Consider the following 18080-nt stretch of genomic DNA (forward strand, 5'->3'; position numbering starts at 1 on the left):
CAAAGACAGCAGAACTCTTATTTATTTAATATGGTGGTTATTTGCAGCAATTCATCATCGTGGCCATTTATCATCATTGTGTTGTTGTGATGTGTGTTTGTTTGTTGTTATACTTTCTGTGTACCAGATGTCCTCACAAGGACAGAACGGGGGAGGAAAATCCTGGAAATTGGGTACTCATTTTCCATGGGTCTGTGTGTTAGGGTTAGAATTTGATTAGAAGTCATTGTAGGAAGGGTTTCACTATTATATGACAGTATGTGCGTTTAGCTTCGACTAGTTGTCACAACTTGTCAGCCCCCTCACCAGTGCACAATTGCACACTCCCTTATTGCCATTTTTCCTTTGCCTTCCCTAGCAGGCTAATTATTTGTTGTTGCTGAGGTTCAGTGTTAGTGGGAGGATGCTGTCTGCCTTACCCTGAGGGCCCGTGTTCTAAATTAGAAGCCACTTGCAGCCTTGCATAGCTGCAACTGGTCAGACTTCATGTACACAACATTTCGTACCATAAAGGCTGTAACACTGGCGCCATGTTTTTAAGCTTCCATTTAGTATTATGCACTCAACCCATTAGGGTGGTACTCAGAATACAAACGCATCAAACAGATGGGACTTCTTTCCTTCTTATTACATAATCGTCTGATCGCAATTATTTGACATAATCGTCTAATCGCAATTATTTGACATAATCGCAATTATTTGACATAATCGCAATTATTTTGTCATAATCGTCATAATCGTTTACATGTTGAAATATTTTCAAACATTTTCAAAAATAGTGGAAATAGACGATCTACAAGCTCACAACGCGTGAGCTTGTGCTGAAATGGGGAATAAGTTGGACTGTATGTTAGGTACACAAGCAAGCATTATTCATTCAGACCTGAATGACACACAGCTCCGGGAGACTTTGACACGACGACACGTTTCATGAGTCAATTACCACATTTAGACTTGTTTGTGTTACTGGGACCGCACCCAGCATCACCAAACGAGTGGTGAAATAACATATCACTGGCTACTATCTTCTACGATAACAAGCTGCCTATATCTCTCACTATCTATGTCTCTCTCTCCAACATCCTCTCTGTCTTTACCTCTCTCTCACATGCACAGAGGGCTGATGACAGAGATCTAGTACAAAATGTCCCTTTGGCTAGAGCCGACATTAGCTTGCTGGATTACCTAAGTGACCAGAGGTCTTTGATAATGAAGAATTCCATTCCAGGACATCAATCTAATCTCTCTGTCCGCGTGGGGGTGTTTGTGTCTGTAACTGGACAGGTTTGTTTGGAGTCAGGAAAGTCTTGTCAGTGAAAGCAGTGTCTTGTACAGTGATATCAGAAGTATTGACGTCCCCAGTTATTTGTCATTAACATTCAGTGGATGGAAGAACTGGTGGTTGGAATAATATGTTCCTTCTAGGGCTGCACGGTTAATCTTTTTCAAACCAAAATCGCGATGTGAAATCTCGCGATTAGCGAATCGCAAAGGCCGCGGTTTTGGCGATCTTCTGCGAAGTTGACTTCCCAAGCATTATGCAGACGTTTTAATTTTAGAAATGCGTTCATAATTGACTAAGCAATGATCAAATCAAACTGTGGCGTCTTTCTTAAATACCCGCGCATCGCTGCACCGAGGATTAGCATTACGGGTTGCTCCAATCTCCTCAGAGGAGAGGAGCCAAGCCAAGGCATGACACTGTCTGTCTAACAGCACGTAACAGTGTATTTCCCTTCCAACGGAGGAGTAGGCCTACTCCATGGCTACAGGTAGTGAATGTTCTGGTAATCATTATAAATATAACATCCTTAAATCCTTGTGCATAGATTAGATCCCGTTTGTCGTAAACTGAAAGTGAAAGTAATTTCTGTGCAGCATGCTGCGGCTCCCCCTCCTCCGTCCCCCGCACACATGTGAAAATTATGGTGTGTGTCTTATGGTGCTTTTTTTTGCCTTGATAAAACTTAACTCATCCAGAGCCCAGGACATTAACGGATTAGGGGGTCCAGAGTGCCCCCTCCCGGCCCCATTAACGGCCATTGTCTTATTTTGAAGGCCAGAAGTCTAGACCGGAAGTACTTCCGGTCTGACGTCATCGGATCCTGCGACGGAACTGATCATTGTTTACGTGGTGCCATGCTGGATTGCATAGGAGCGTTTATACATGTGTTTTATAAGCGAGCATCTGCCTCCATCTTCGCTTCTAAAGTGTTGTTTTGAGATAATGGACATTAAAGATGAGATCGGCCGTCCACCTCAATGTTATGGGATGACTATTGTGTGCTCGTGGAGCCGTGATGATGACAAATCAGCGCGGATTTCGTCTCCGGAGCGTCGGCCATTGTACTAGGTATTTTTACTCGCCGTTACAGTAATGTATTACTTTTCGCGCGACATCACGCATTCGGCACTATACGTACTCTAGTACTTATCGCGTGACATCACGCGAAAGGCACTAGATGAGTTAAGCAAGGCAGCGACATACGGTACTTTCTTCCTTGACAATAATGAGAGGCAGACAAAACCAGTACTGACATTTTTCTGAATATAAAAAAACGTTTTATATTGCTAATAAGCAAAGTAAAAGGGAATCTTTTGGAAATATAATTGAACTGAATCAAACCATTTGCCAATTTGCCTAGTTAGTGATAATCAATTCATTTTTAAATGTAAACACACAATAAATATTCAAGGAAGCTTAAATGATGTTCTTTGGTTAAATAATTTCCTTGACAATGAGAGGCATTATTACTGAGATTTTTCTGAGTATAAAACCTTTTTATATTGCTAAAGCAAAATAAAAGGTAATCTTTTGGAAATATAACTGAACTGAATCAAACCATTTACATGATTGCCAATTAGCCTAGTTAATAATAATCAATTTATTTTTTAAATGTATTACACAAATATTCAACGGAAGCTTGACCTAAGGTAGTGAAATGATTTTCCTATGGTTAAAATAATTTATTATATCATCCTTTTAACTCTATCAACGCTTTGAACGTTCCCGTTCACCCCATTTTTCCCGGCGGCGCGATGCCAATTGTACGTTCTTTGGCTCGTTCTTTTGTACCTTGGTTTGATGTCTGTAAACTGATGAGGGGTCGCGCGGGTGTGTACCGTAGAGACAGCTCCCGTAAAAGTGCTCTCAAAAACCCACTGGACGTTAGCATCAATGGAGTAACAACACTCTTCCTTGTTATTTTCTCTGGATCTATTGGTCTGTAGTGATTGAGCTGCCTTGACGGACGGCAGCCTACCGCGGCCATTTTCACATTAATTCTTGCATGAGGCTGCCCTCTACTGCTGGTATAGCCACGGTACACCTATTTAAGGAGAAAATAAAATAATAATGATGAAAAAAAAAACATCTTTGTCTATAACATCGCAAAGGTAAGGTGCTTTTGCTGGCACAAAACCCAATAAATAAATAAGAACATCTGGCAGTAAAACAGTTAACAAAAAAAAAACTATCACTTATCCTACCTTGAAATAAATATATAAATACAGGGGTTAAGGTTCTCCGTCCTGGGGATGGATTTCCGTCCTGAGGAGTCTCTAGGGGCCATTTATGAGATTGAGGCAGATTTGCCAAAAAAGAGAAAACAAAAAATGGGGGAGGGGGGGTGTAGCCATGGCCGTGATGTTAATAACATGACCGAAATCGCCAAAATGCAGCATAATACTTGCTAGTCAAGTCAAAATAAATTTCCGTCTTAGGATATTTTTTTTTGCTTTAGCCCTGGGAAATATCGCGAATAAAATCGCAATCGCAATATTAGTCAGAAAAATCGCAATTAGGTTTTTTCCCAAAATCGTGCAGCCCTAGTTCCTTCCAAGCGATACGTCCTATCGAGGAAATTCCCCCCTGTCAGGTGATAAGAGGCTCCACAGGTTGGCTGAGTAGAGCCCAGGATTACAGTTTACTTTAGACAATTGGTACTGGGTGAAAAATAGTTTACCAAATCATGGGATGTTTTTATTTTATTTGTAACACTTGCTTTGGCAATGTAAAAATATGTTTTCTCATGCCAATAAAGCTCCTTTGAATTGAACATTGAATTGATACAATGTAAAAAAATAAAATAATAAATCAACCAAAAAAAAAAGAAAGACAACTGTGATGAGGTTTCTGTGAGAAGACGAAGAGTGTGTGATAGCAGCCCTCCCCCAGCCCATGTCGATACTGGTGCCCTGCCCACTTTAGATATTTGGAGTACAGACAACAACTTGCCTAGAACGTGGCTCCCCTCCTCTCACGCCATGGGTTATTTGTGGCAATGGATCTCCCTTCACATCATGTGTCTATTACTCCCACACTGCTTTTCCGCTGTTTAAAGAGCCTTAGTCTTTGCCAGGCCTGGGTTACATAGCATGATATAGAGTTGTGAACAAACGTTTACTTGTAAAGAACATGTATGTCATGACAGTTTTGACTCCAATAATTTCTGAAACTCTTATTTTTCTGTGATAGGTTGATTAGGACAAATGCCACTTTGTCACACAAAAAAAAAATCACAAAGTTTATTTTATTTTCATGAATTTTCTGAAAATGGGACTAAATCTGCTGTGTACAAAATATACATACAGCTGTCAGCAATGCTAATATGAAATGTGACCATATCTCTTGGGTCAAAAATATACAAACAGCAATGCTAATATTTGGTTGCATCATGTCCCTGGGCCATTTTCAACCCAATTAAACGCCTTTTGGTAATCTGCAAGCTTCTGGATGAGTCTTTGACCAGAATTGGTGCAATTCATCAGAATTCTGTTGTCTTTCTGACATGGACGACTTCAGCATTGTCTGTATGTTCTCAATGGGGATTAGGTCAGGAATTTGGGCAGGCCACTCAAAAACCTTAATTCAAGCCTGATTTAGACATCCCTTAGTAGCACTCTCAACAAACTTCTAGCTGATGATTTGAGATTTTCCTGAAGAATTTTGAGATCCTCCTCTTTCATTATTCCATTTACTCTGTGTAAAGCACTGGTTCCATTGGCAGCGAAAAATAGGCCTTAACTCTCCTACTGCCAGATTATTTATTTATTTATTGGGTCTGGTGCCATCAAAAAGCGGCTTACCTTTGCGACGTTATAGTAGAAAGATAGACATTTATTTTTTTATTTTTTTTATTTTTTTTTATTGTGCAATAGTGCACTTTGGTCTGCCAGGCAGCAGAGGGCGGCGTCATGCGAGAATGAATGTGAATTTGCCTGTTATGTGTTGAAGAAGAAGAAGACCAGTCACTGGCTACAGAGCTCCGGGGCCAGAGGAAATCAACAAGGAAGTGAAATTGTCTCCGTTGATGTAACGCATAATGGATTTTTTTACACCATCACCGCGGAAAATGTGTTTACAGTACACGGCCGCGCGACCCCTCATCAGCTTACAGTCATCAGACGAACGAACGAACGAGCGCCGTATTGGCATCGAGGTTCTGTAAAAAATGGGGCGAACGTTAACGTTCAAAGCGTGGGGAGAGTTAATATGCTTAATACTACCATGTTTTTTCCCGTAATTAAAATGTTTTTATTGTATTTTTCTTAGTACAACATGTGGTTATGATACAGTGCAGCACAACATAAAAAATACAGATACATACAGTCAGTCCATGATACTACAAAAATACAAATAAATAAATAAAAGTTGGAATCCCTTCATATCTTCATATAAGATTCATATGCATTAGAAAACTATCCCATATCTCTTTCATTTTTCCCATACCATTCATTCTTCCCAGCATGTATTCATATGATGTAATATTGATAATTTCCTCATTCCACTCTTTGAACCCAGGCGTTCTTGGAATGCTTGACGGTAGGTGTGGTGTTCTTGGGGTTAAAGGCCTCACCCTCTTGCCTCCAAACATATTTCTGGTCATTGTGGCCAAACAGCTACATTTTTGTTTCATCTGACCACAGAACATCCTCTAGAAGGCCTTGTCTTTGTCCATGATGATCAGCCACAAACTTCAGTCGAGCCTACACAAGTATGGATGTTTTTCTAAACGTAATCTTTTTTGGGGGGCTTTCAACCACACACTACATCCCATTCAACCTTAATATGCAAACATGTTTTGTGTTGTTAATGTTATGTCATGATGGCGCAAGCAACTTGCCTGCATTCAACGTGTCACCAACTCTCACCACTTGGCACTTGGCAATCCATTGCTGCAATCAGACAGACAGTCACTGTGCTTGCTGGTATAATATCCACGTGATTCCACGACCCATAGAAGTTTGGGTCCCTATTTTATAGATTCCGCCCGGTGTTTTTGCATATCTAAAATGGCAGACATACAAGCTCACAACCTGGCACGTTGCTACGTGTTGTGAGCCTGTTGCTCTGATATTTTCAACGCATGACACTCGTTCAACGAATAGACTGATCTATAACTGAGCAGCAGAAGCGGCAGCAGCAAGCTGTCGGGAATTAAACCACAGTGACAGTGAGAGTCAGATCATGATAAAATCTTTCAATGATTATGATTTTTATTTATTTTTAATTATCCAAATAATATTAACAATAGGCTTAAATGATAAAATAGCCTAATAACAGCATTTTCCCAGCCGGCCACGGTTGCTGGAGGTTTTTATAGCCAATTAAACATTTTACTGGTCAATGGCCAGTAAATACCGGCTAACGGAAACTCTGGTATAGAGCATCGCAGTTGAAGCCCCACCCCGTCCTCACTCTGGTGTCGGAAGTGTTTTCTCCATTCATTTCTTGCTTAGACATTTCATAAAGTATTTATTTAAACGTTTTTAAGCCTTGGACAAAGCCACCTCGGCTGGAGAGGAATCATGACAATATTCAAATTTTTTTGAATGCAAAGATTAATTCGAAAGCTGAAAAAAATGGCAGGGTACAAGACTGTGTACATCATTATTTCTAAAATTGCGGAAACTACACTCCCAGAATGCTTTGCGAATGTTGTTGTTTCCTGAAATATAGCCGTTAAATCACGCTCAGTTTAGTTATCCAGGCCAGCATATGGCCTGAAATGTAGTGATTGTCATCTCTGTGGACTCTCTTATCGTCATCTTTAACTAGTGCATCATATTTGTAAAAGAACGTATTCGCTCACGGGAGTTCTGCTGACGTGCAATAATCTGCCGGGAAGACAGGGGGCAGTAAGCTACTTCCGCGGTAACCGCAAGATATGTGAAAGAAGAAGAAGCTAGACCAATCACAGACGTCGTTTTTACGTTTAGCAGTATGGGAAATGCAGTTCTTCTCCGTGCGATCTTGATTAAAACGTGTTTTTACTAAAACTAGAGTGATTGCATACATACTCGGGGGTTCTACAGGAGCATATGGAACCATTTTACAACTACCAGCCTAGCGGTAAGTGTACATTGAATTGCTACGACTTTGTGGCTGATAATGAAAAACCCTATGGTAAATATGAATGGCCAGCTTGCTTCCGACACCTCACTGCGATGCTCTATAGACATGAAAAACGGAGCTGCTGTGAAAACGATGACGTGCGTGTGTGCTGATCCATGCATGAGAGAGAGAGAGAGAAAGACCGCGTCCACGGGTGTGTCGCATTAACGACGATTAGTGTATTTTGTGTTGTGTTTTATTGTCAATTTTGACAAAATCACCGCACACGAGGCGCCGCTGCCATTAACAAGCGAGCTTGTTAATGGCAGCGCATGCATGCATGCACAACACAGACATGCACTCGTCTCAGACACAGGCACACACACCGGTCCGCTCACATTTGGAAAACATTAACGCTTATAACGTTTTTGAACAAGCGATTTTTCGACTCATACTTTTTGAGTCACAGTGAGCATGAGTCGATTCTTTTCACATCCCTAGTTGTTACATCAAACAAACAAATCGTTAGGCCTATTGGTACATATTATTCGACTCAGTGTGGATATATGGATGTACCGGTACCCCCATTATTGTGTTGAAATTGAAGGTACGTAAATAATAGTCAGTATGGCTGCTGGATGGATGAATATTTTGACACACCAGTCCAGGATTCTCTTCTTTGGGGAACAACACAATGACACACTTTAGTGTTCTGTCCATCTGTCTGGGGATCTGTACAGACAGACCAACCGTCTGTCTGTCTGTCTGTCTGTCTGTCTGTCTGTACACTGCTGTTCCTTGATCTGTTGTCCCTCCTCCTCTTGTCTGTGTTTGTTGAGAACCTGTGTGTTGGACTCAGACCATGGTATTCCTGCTGTCTCCCTATCTGCTGTCACCTCACCACATTTTGACAGATATTCAGAGACACCTATACACACATGGGTGTGTGTGTGTGTGTGTGTGTGTGTGTGTGTGTGTGTGTGTGTGTGTGTGTGTGTGTGTGTGTGTGTGTGTGTGTGTGTGTGTGTGTGTGTGTGTGTGTGTGTGTGTGTGTGTGTGTGTGTGTGTGTGTGTGTGTGTGTGTGACGTATACTGTATATATAGAGAGAGAGATTAAACTGACAGAAACATATGCACTCACTGACATTTATATTTAGAATGCACCCCGAATGACAGACATATAGTGTGTACACACACACACACACACACACACACACAGCAATTATACACACACACACACACACACTAGTCTACGACCGATATATCGGCCGCCGATATTATCGGGACGATATGACCTTATTTGGGCATATCGGTTTATATCGTTATCGGTGAAATATCCCGCCGATATAATAAAAAGTAAGCCCAGCGCATTGAACGCAGTGTTGGGAGAGCTCTAATATACATTGTCCAGCAGAGCGCGCCCTGCCACATGCCACATATAAGCAATGAGCCTTCAACATTTCAATCACCAGCCGTCTCGACATGACTCTTTTTAGAGACGTGTAATCGATGCGTTGCAGCCCTGCATGATTATGCACCAAATGCAGTGAGGTGGCATATGGCATAATAAACTAGCCGTTCAGTTCAGTGTGGATTCCAATGCAGTGATTCAATGTAAATCATGCTATGATCATGCTTCTGTTAGCTACCAAAACAAGCTAATAGGCTACTCTAACGTTCCATCCACCCTCGGCCTCGCCGCTAAAGAGTCATAACGTCTGTGGTTCTGTGTTAAAGAGTCATAAAGTCCATGGTTATGTGTTCCTTCCCCAATAGTAGGCTGTGTATAATCCATAGACTGTAGACCAGGGCTACTCAACTTGAGATGGCTCAGGGGCCACTCAGCAAAATACCAAAAGTCCAAAGGGCCGCAAGCTAAAAATGACGGTCCTATTTTGGACGTTTACATTGATTTTGTAACACACTTCATGACAAGTCTAATAATTAAGGAAACGCACAGAAAACAGACACATTTCCATTTATATAAGCCAGGCCAAACCTCATTGAACCAAAAGATTGTCATGGATGGAATGATGAAATTGATGACATTTGAAATTTTTATCAAATTAGGCTTTATTCACAAAATGTTAAGTGAAAATGAACAGATCTGGTTCAATCTTTTTGTAACCCCCCCTGTGTCTGGGTATGCAAGGCTAGTGAACTTTGGCAATGTAAAGGTATTTTTTCTCATGAGTCATGCCACTAACACTCCTTTTCATTAATAGGACACTTTTAAATAAATAAACGTTTATACTTATTATTCAATCACTCAAACCGCAGCATCCCTATTCTTGGGGGACATTTACCAAAAATAGCCGATCTACAAGCTCACCACAAGATGCATTGTGAGCTTGTAGATCGGCTATTTTTGGTGAAGAGAGTTATTGTATGGAAAAAAATAACTCAAGTACAGTTCAACTCAGCCTCAGATGCACTGTACTTGTAAAACAGTTTGATGCTTTGAGCTTTGTAAAACACAGCAGCTCGTTGGAGGAGATTTGTGGTAATAAGCATAGTTCCTTGGCTGCTGCGCGATCTTTTCATGCTTGCACTGTCTGTCCTGACTGGCGGAGTCGCGGAGGCAGAGACAAGCAGCGGAGGCAGAGACAAGCACAGACAAGGGCTACATCTTCATTAGCCTGAAACATGACGATCGCGACCGTTCATATATCGCACGACCGTCATGCGTCTCCACTCCAGTGAGCCCGACTGTGGTTGTCTGCTGCAAAATCTCCGCAGATTTGTCTGTCTCGTTGTACTATATATAGCTCTAGTGTAGCCGCCTGCATCTCCGCACTGCTGTGCTCTATGCATTGACTACATTCGCTTCCTGACTCTTATCCCTACCTACGGAGTGCACGGAGGCTCAAACATCACCGCGTTTTGCGTTACGCGTTAACTTTGACAGGCTTAGAAAAATCTTATTTTTATTGGCATGATCATGACGGGCCGCACAGACATGCGGAAAGGGCCGCATGCGGCCCGCGGGCCGCGGGTTGAGTAGCACTGCTGTAGACCATAACAAGTGAGCCCTCCTCCGGTACTGTATGTTGAATTGACAACGTAGTGAACGTACTGTGTCTGTGTCAGCCGAGCCCTGTCATATGAGGAGCCGTTTGGGCCAAAATTGCATAGTCAACGAGAAGCCCTTTAGGGCAGGGGTTTTCAAAGTGGGTGACGGGGCACCCTGGGGTGCCGTGACGGCAGTCCAGGGGTGCCGCGAGATGATTTGATGATATTTGGAATTTATTTGGACACTTGAAAAAATAATTAGTATCATTTTAAACTTGAAGTACAAAGTTATTTTCAGTCAGTTCTAAGCAAAATGGCTATTATCTCAACGTTTTCCTCGCAACATAATCACTAAAATATCGCCACTGTCGGGGAGAAACCTTGTATCTCCAAGTTTCAAATGTGTACGTCTTTTGGTAAAGCCCTGCTTCATCATACAAGACTGTCGCACAAAACTAATGAAAACAGCCGATCTACAAGATCAAAATGTTATAGATGATGAATACAAAACGAACGGTTTTGGACATACAAGGTTTCCACCGGACAACGACGATATGCTATCAATATAAGGTGCTGGGAGTGAAAATTATAATGTAGGGGTGCCTCGGATTAAAAAAAATATTCATGGGGTGCCCTGAGACAAAGAAGTTTGGGAACCCCTGCTTTAGGGCCATAATTGCATTGTCAAAAGAAGACCTTTAGGGCCAAAATTGGATTGTGTGTAGAAATATAATAATAATAACTCATTTGCTGCCCCCGCCAAGTTTCCAGAGTTGGCAGCCATTTTTTTTATTTAAAAAAAAATAATTTTTTCTTTCAAATTCTTTTCAAAACCCCCTTTTTTTTTTTTTTTTTACTTTTTTTTCCCAAAAACATTTTTTTTAATATTTTATATCGGTATCGTATCGGTATCGGTGATGGGCCCCCCTCTCTTGTATCGTATCGTATCGTTTCTAAAAAAAGTCTATCGGTCGGACACTAACACACACACACACACACACAGAACTATGTTTGTGTCTTTGTGCATGTTACTGCTGTGCATGTGTGTGCAATCTGTGCATCCTAAGCATACGTTGCCGTGTGTGTGTGTGTGTGTGTGTGTGTGTGTGTGTGTGTGTGTGTGTGTGTGTGTGTGTGTGTGTGTGTGTGTGTGTGTGTGTGTGTGTGTGTGTGTGTGTGTGTGTGTGTGTGTGTGTGTGTGTGTGTGTGTGTGTGTGTGTGTGTGTGTACAATACATTATGTGTGTACACATACTGTTTTCGCACTGTATTCTCATGCATACAGCATGTGTTAGATTCCCACGCTCTCCTCCAGTGACTTGCGTATGTGAATCTCTCTTTTTTCTGAGAGTTTGTTACTGCCAGATGACGTTCTCAGCTGACCAATACGAGTCTGTGACTGCCAGTCAATGGTCTCAGCTGACCAATGAAACCCTGTTGGCACCTTCACTCAACCATACTCTTTGATGTATAATGTTATGTCTCATTACCGTTGAGTCATTAGTGAAGTCATACTTATTTATACTTTTTTTGTGGGGGCTTTAAACACTTGACAGATATTACATAAAATATACATCAGAAATCGTAAAACGAACAAGAATAGTGCGACAAAGTATTAGCATGTCACTCAATTGGCAATTCATCTAAGAATAATAAAACATGGTAGCCGAGGTGACAAATGCTGATCGTACCATAAATATACTGAGAGAAACAGATTTCTTCTAATAGGTGCAGATGAAATTCAAACAACCCTAAAAGGGGGCCTATTCAATTTCAGCTTGAATAAAGGACAGTTTACAGCTGAACTTAACTGGATAAAAGTATATGCATTTACATGTTATGGGTTAAGCAACAGTAGAGCCTAGGCATAAGTTTAAATAAATTAGCTCAAATTCCTATGTCAGTGATGTTTCGGACATTACAGTAAGGAATGCAAAATGCAATGCAAAAGGTCAGAAATCACAAAGCATTGATAATCAATGTATTTACTGGATCCCAGTTTCCCATCATGAATGGGCCTTTATGGTGTACAGGAAGTGTAAGTTGTGAGAAATGGTTGGCATGTGATGAAAAGTGATTTTTGTTTGAAATGGGAAAGTGCAAACATAGAGGTCTGAACTTCAAACAAAGGTTATATTTAGACAGGTAGGAGATCAGTGGTGTACATGCTGAATCCACGGAGGCATTCCATGACTTATTCATGCACTATGCCCTGTGTGTGTGTGTGTGTGTGTGTGTGTGTGTGTGTGTGTGTGTGTGTGTGTGTGTGTGTGTGTGTGTGTGTGTGTGTGTGTGTGTGTGTGTGTGTGTGTGTGTGTGTGTGTGTGTGTGTGTGTGTGTGTGTGTGTGTGTGTGTGTGTGTGTGAGTGAGTGTGTGAGAGCCTATGAATCTGAATCGGTGTGAGAAAGATAGACAAGACAGTATATTTTGTATGTGTGTGTTTGTTGGGTAATAAGTTAATCATTCCACACCGTTTGTACATTGACCCACTCACAGTGAGGTCATGTCTCCTGTCGCCTCACAGTTTGTTGAGCCCCAGTGTTTACTCTGACCCAAACACACTTAATGATTAAATGGCAAACCGCTTTAAAAGGAAAGAAATATGGAGCCTCAGCCTAGAGGTGCATACTTTCTACCACACACACACACACACACACACACACACACACACACACACACACACACACACACACACTACAGAGGTTTGCGTGAAGGTTGGTTAAAGTTTTAGAAACTGTCTATTGACCAGAAGGCTGCTGGTTGGAATCCCCAGGTAAGCTGGAGAGAATCTGGGTATAAATATCCCATCCCCCAATTAATTCAATTGATTTTTAAATGTTATACATTTGTACAAGGAGAGGAACATTCCCTCTTTAGCTTAGGATGAAGTGTAGATAAGATAATGTTGTTGCTGTGGCAACGCAGTAGGCATGGAACTAGGGGTGGGCGATATTGTGATAATTATCGTTGAGACGATACAATGTCTCCACGATATGCCTTTTCAGAGATATCGTATATATTGTGATACAATTGAGGGAGCCTTGTAAAAAATCATGTTTAATCGTTAATACAGAGATTCATTGCAGAATTCAATTTAAACCTAACCTGACTTGCGTCAGATGGTGGCAGTAGTGCGTAGGCTACCGCTCTACTTTACCATCTGAGATCTCTCGGGCAGACTCGATGTAAGGGGCGGGCCATTTTTTGAAATTCTTTAGCAGGTGATTGGATGTGGCCGTCTCTCTGTCACAGTCTGGGAGTGCCAACTCCAAACACTCATATTGGCCTGTCTGCATCCACGTGGTCTGCAATCAGACTCTATTGGCTCAGAGCCGCTCAGAGCCCGCCCGTAGCTGCCGCTGATTGGTCCGGCCCGGGGCTTTACGAGCGTTATCAACTCCCACCGAGAGATCTCAGATGGTAAAGTAGAGCGGTAGCCTACGCACTACTGCCACCATCTGACGCAAGTCAGGTTAATTTAAACCTGCATTTTGATTTAAATCAGTAGTTCTCAAACTTTAAAATGTCAAGGTCTCCACTAGTTACAGTACATACTTGTAAAGTTAAATTTAGACCTCCCAAAAGGAACCCAGAGAGTCTAGTTTTTGTCAAGTAACTTGAAAAATAACCATAAAAAACAACGTGAAAAAGAATTGTGATAAAATCGTATATCGTGATACAGCTTGGGAAAATATTGTGATATTGTATTTTTCCATATCGCCCACCCCTACATGGAACACAGGGATCGATACAGATATGAGTAGAGAGATACTGAGCTAAGATTCAAGAATGCAAAAGAATTAAGAAGTTGTACGGTAAGATACAAATATTATATGGGAGTCTTGAGCTGGCTTGCCATCTGCACGGGACTGACCGGGTTAGCAAATTAACATGTATATGCATCTATACAGGTTTCATTTTTTCCCTTTGTCACGTTTCTCTTTATTATTATTGTCATGTGCTTACAGTTCAACTGTTGCAACATTGCAGGCTAGTGGGAGGTTATCTGAGGCTTTGTTTTGCATGGCCCAGCAACTGAAACAATCACGTTGACTTCCTGCAAAGACAGGAAGGGAAGTTCAATAAAAAGGACGTTTGTCTTAAGCATTTCAAATAAGTTACATCACACACACGTACGCACACACGTGTGCACGCACGCACGCACGCACGCACACACACACACACGCACACTCTTCTGTCTCTCTCTATTTCCTCCCCTCTTGCTTTCCCTCTCCACTTTTTCTCAATTATTCTCCCCGCTCTTCCAATAATTATTTGAGTTGGTGTACAGTATACTGTATATGCCCCCTATCAAGGGGGAGTTGACTTACTCTAAGTATCTTGTTGTTCCTGTACATACTAATCCTTAGATCCTTAGTGTCTAATCTCCAAGAGTGGACATTTTGTGCACTCTTTGGAAACAATGGGAATTTTGTGTGTGTGTGTGTGTGTGTGTGTGTGTGTGTGTGTGTGTGTGTGTGTGTGTGTGTGTGTGTGTGTGTGTGTGTGTGTGTGTGTGTGTGTGTGTGTGTGTGTGTGTGTGTGTGTGTGTGTGTGTGTGTGTGTGTGTGTGTGTGTGTGTGTGTGTGTGTGGTGAGAGTTGTTTACACTTTATGTCCAGTCTTACTGGCACTGTTAAACACCTGGTCTCTCTTTCTGTCTACAGGTTTTTCCTTTGGGTCCTTCCCATCCTTACTTGACTCCTGAGTCCCTATTGGCTGCTGTTTCAGAGGGGGTGGAGCTCAGTATGGGGTAAGGGAGCCAAGAGGAATCACTTGAGCAACAATACCTGAAGACTCACCTGCAAAGGTAAGCTCTCCTTCTCACACACTCACACACTCATGAACGACACATCACACACACACACACACACACACACACACACACACACACACACACACACACACACACACACACACACACACACACACACACACACACACACACACACACATACACTATGGCTGGCCCTGAAGCCATTAATTAGGGTTCAGACCTTTGTTTGATTAATTTAAAATCATTTATTGGGGGTGGTGCGGGCAGGTTGGGGGGGCATAGTGACGTGCCATTAGAGGTAAATAAACGTGAGTTGTTATGTGGGCTGCCTCTGTGGACATATCAGGGCTGACAGAGAAGTCCATGGACCTTGATGATGGGAAATAGTTGACTGTATGGATGGAGACATATTATCCATCGTCATATTCGTAATTTGTTCATGTTTGCTGCAAAATATTTTAATGTAGCCTACTGGTGTTACCAACACTGCTAGTGTAGCAATGCTAAGCTAACAAAGCTAACTAGTGTTACATGCGGTTTGTAAACCCCCTTCGATGGTATGGCGTTGTTCAACCTCTGTACTCCAGCCACTCCCATCATTAACGTTCAACTTGTATCATGTCACCAATCTTCCAGCACCTTTACTGCTCTGTGCTCAGATCCAGGATCCGGTCTACAATCGTAATGTGGATGCCTACAGTAATTTCAGTTTTTTAATTTTTTTTGCACAAATGTAATGACCTAAGAATATGACTTTTGACCACACATGACCTTGAAAGTAATTGAAGAGATTGTGAGAACATTTCTCACTACCACTGATAATTGAAGACGCACGCACACGCACACACACCTTAAGATGGTGACATTTCTGCTGTCTATCCTTCCACCTCATTTGACCCTTTATCAGGTTGAACATGCAGACTCATCAAACAGTTCCTGGCATTGTCCAGTAGACTACTGCTTTGATTTAATCAATGAGGTTTAGAAGCCTTTTCCACAGTGATCGATGACAGATAACATCTTGGCCCATCTGGACTTGTGCGTTATGCCACTGCACTGCTTGCAATCTACCAGTGTCCATTATCGTCATTAGGTTATTAAAAGAGAACAGTGGGATACTGGCAATGCGCCATTGTGAAACTTGGTTTTGGTGATTGCGATGGGAATTGAGATAGCGATGTGGTTTGGGGACTGCTGTAATGAAAATAGTAAAATAGTCTCTACTCCCAGGTCAGAGGTTCTGCACAGCACAGAGAATTACTCATGTGGGACAGAGGCTGTCTAGTTTCATTTGGAGTGAAAAGCGGTAGTCATTATCTTGACCCTCTTTTCTTTTCACATGGTTAATTGTGTAGCCAAACCGGAAGACGGTAGATGTTAGATGGAATAGACAATCTCCAGCATCTATCTGTTAGAGTTACTCAGTATTCAGACCTAGTTTGGGCATGTTTGCTTTGCAACTTATTGTATTCACAAATGTTAATGATTATTGTCATTATACTCCTCCAAGAACACAGTCACAATATGTTTATGACTAAAACTGCAGCTAGACTAGCCACTACTATGTTTTTAAGATGTTTACTGTAGTCCAGGGGCCTTCAACGTTTTCAGGCCAAGGACCCCTTAGTTGAGAGAGAGATGAAGCAGGGACCCCCACAACCTTTTCATAGATTCCATATAGTTTCTTCGTTTGACAGCACAATCATCATTCATCAGTGTATTTTGGATTCATGTCAATTTGTGATATTTAACCCCTTCAACCACCGTCAATACTTAATAAATTTGACCTTTCACTCTGCTTTTTTTTGCCCTCTACACCAAACCTCACAACACCTTGCGCTGCAAGGCATTGAGAGCTTGTAGATCTGCAATTTTTTGGCTAAAGTTCTCATAATATGGACACTAGGGTTCAAGTGGTTAGTATAAAAAAAGGAGAAAAAAAGGTTTCTATCACACAAAGATTTGTAGGATCCCTTTAGTAACTCTGAGGACCCCCTGTTGAAGTAATTTTGCTTATTGTGTGGTATGTCTATATTTGTTGATGCTAAGTAATGTTTAGTGTATGCTACTGTATGTACAGTATGTGTTTGCTGTATACTACTCTAGGTGCGTATTTGATGTAGGATAGGAGTGTATTTGGTGGTGTAACTATTGTAAGTAGCTGTCAGCGTTTTACTATAAACAAGATGGGGATGGAGAGGCAGGGACGGTCAGCATGATGGACAGACGAGAAGGGAAAGAGGAAGAGGAAGTAGGAGGTAAATCCAGGACAGGACGGGGAGAGAGTGACGGGGACACACTACCTGTATATCAGGTGTCTTCAATGTTTTCAGGCCATGGACCCCTTAGTTGAGAGAGAGATGAAGCAGGGACGCCCACAACCTTCTCATAGATTCCATATAGTTTCATTGTTTGACAGCACAATCATCAGTGTATTTTGGATTCATGACAATTTGTGTTATCGGATATTTAACCACTTGAACCGTCAATACGTAATAAACCCCCTGTAGTAACTCTGAGGGGTTGAAGACCCCTGCTGTAGAGTCCTGTAAAATTGGCCTTTAAAACTGTAGTTCTTTCTTACCATGTCTTGCGATTGGACAAGAGACATTCCCAGAGTTATAATTACGGTATTGCCAACATGTGAAAACAAAAAGAGACCACCCAGTTTTGTGTAATTTCACCACCTATATACGTAGATACACAGTATTATGGTGATAACTGATAACATACAAACTTGTTGAAGTGATTATAAGAATGATTACTACATTTTACTCAACAAGATAGCACTGTCTGTTCCCCGGAAACTTTAGCACTGCAGTATTGTTCTGCCTTGTTTACATGTAATTAGCCTAATTCCTAACGCTATTTTCTTAACGGTGGAGCACAAAATATTTATTTAAATCAAAACAAACACAGCTTCTGTCTTTAACTAGGTTATAGAACCGTACAGGCA

The 18080-nt window shown here is 41.5% G+C and overlaps 1 protein-coding gene across 2 annotated transcripts in view; it reads left to right on the top strand.

Annotated features, from left to right (window-relative positions):
• b3gnt2b (UDP-GlcNAc:betaGal beta-1,3-N-acetylglucosaminyltransferase 2b) overlaps positions 1-18080 on the top strand; it is a 46582-nt gene that overhangs the window by 12925 nt on the left and 15577 nt on the right. For both annotated transcript variants that reach the window (XM_080740971.1, XM_080740972.1), the window contains exon 2: positions 15015-15157. The gene's annotated coding sequence lies outside the window, so the exon portion shown is untranslated. The remainder of the gene's footprint in view (positions 1-15014; positions 15158-18080) is intronic.

This window comes from Nannobrachium achirus (assembly GCF_963921795.1).
Source record: "Nannobrachium achirus genome assembly, chromosome: 13".
In the NCBI taxonomy this organism is placed as follows: domain Eukaryota; kingdom Metazoa; phylum Chordata; class Actinopteri; order Myctophiformes; family Myctophidae; genus Nannobrachium; species Nannobrachium achirus.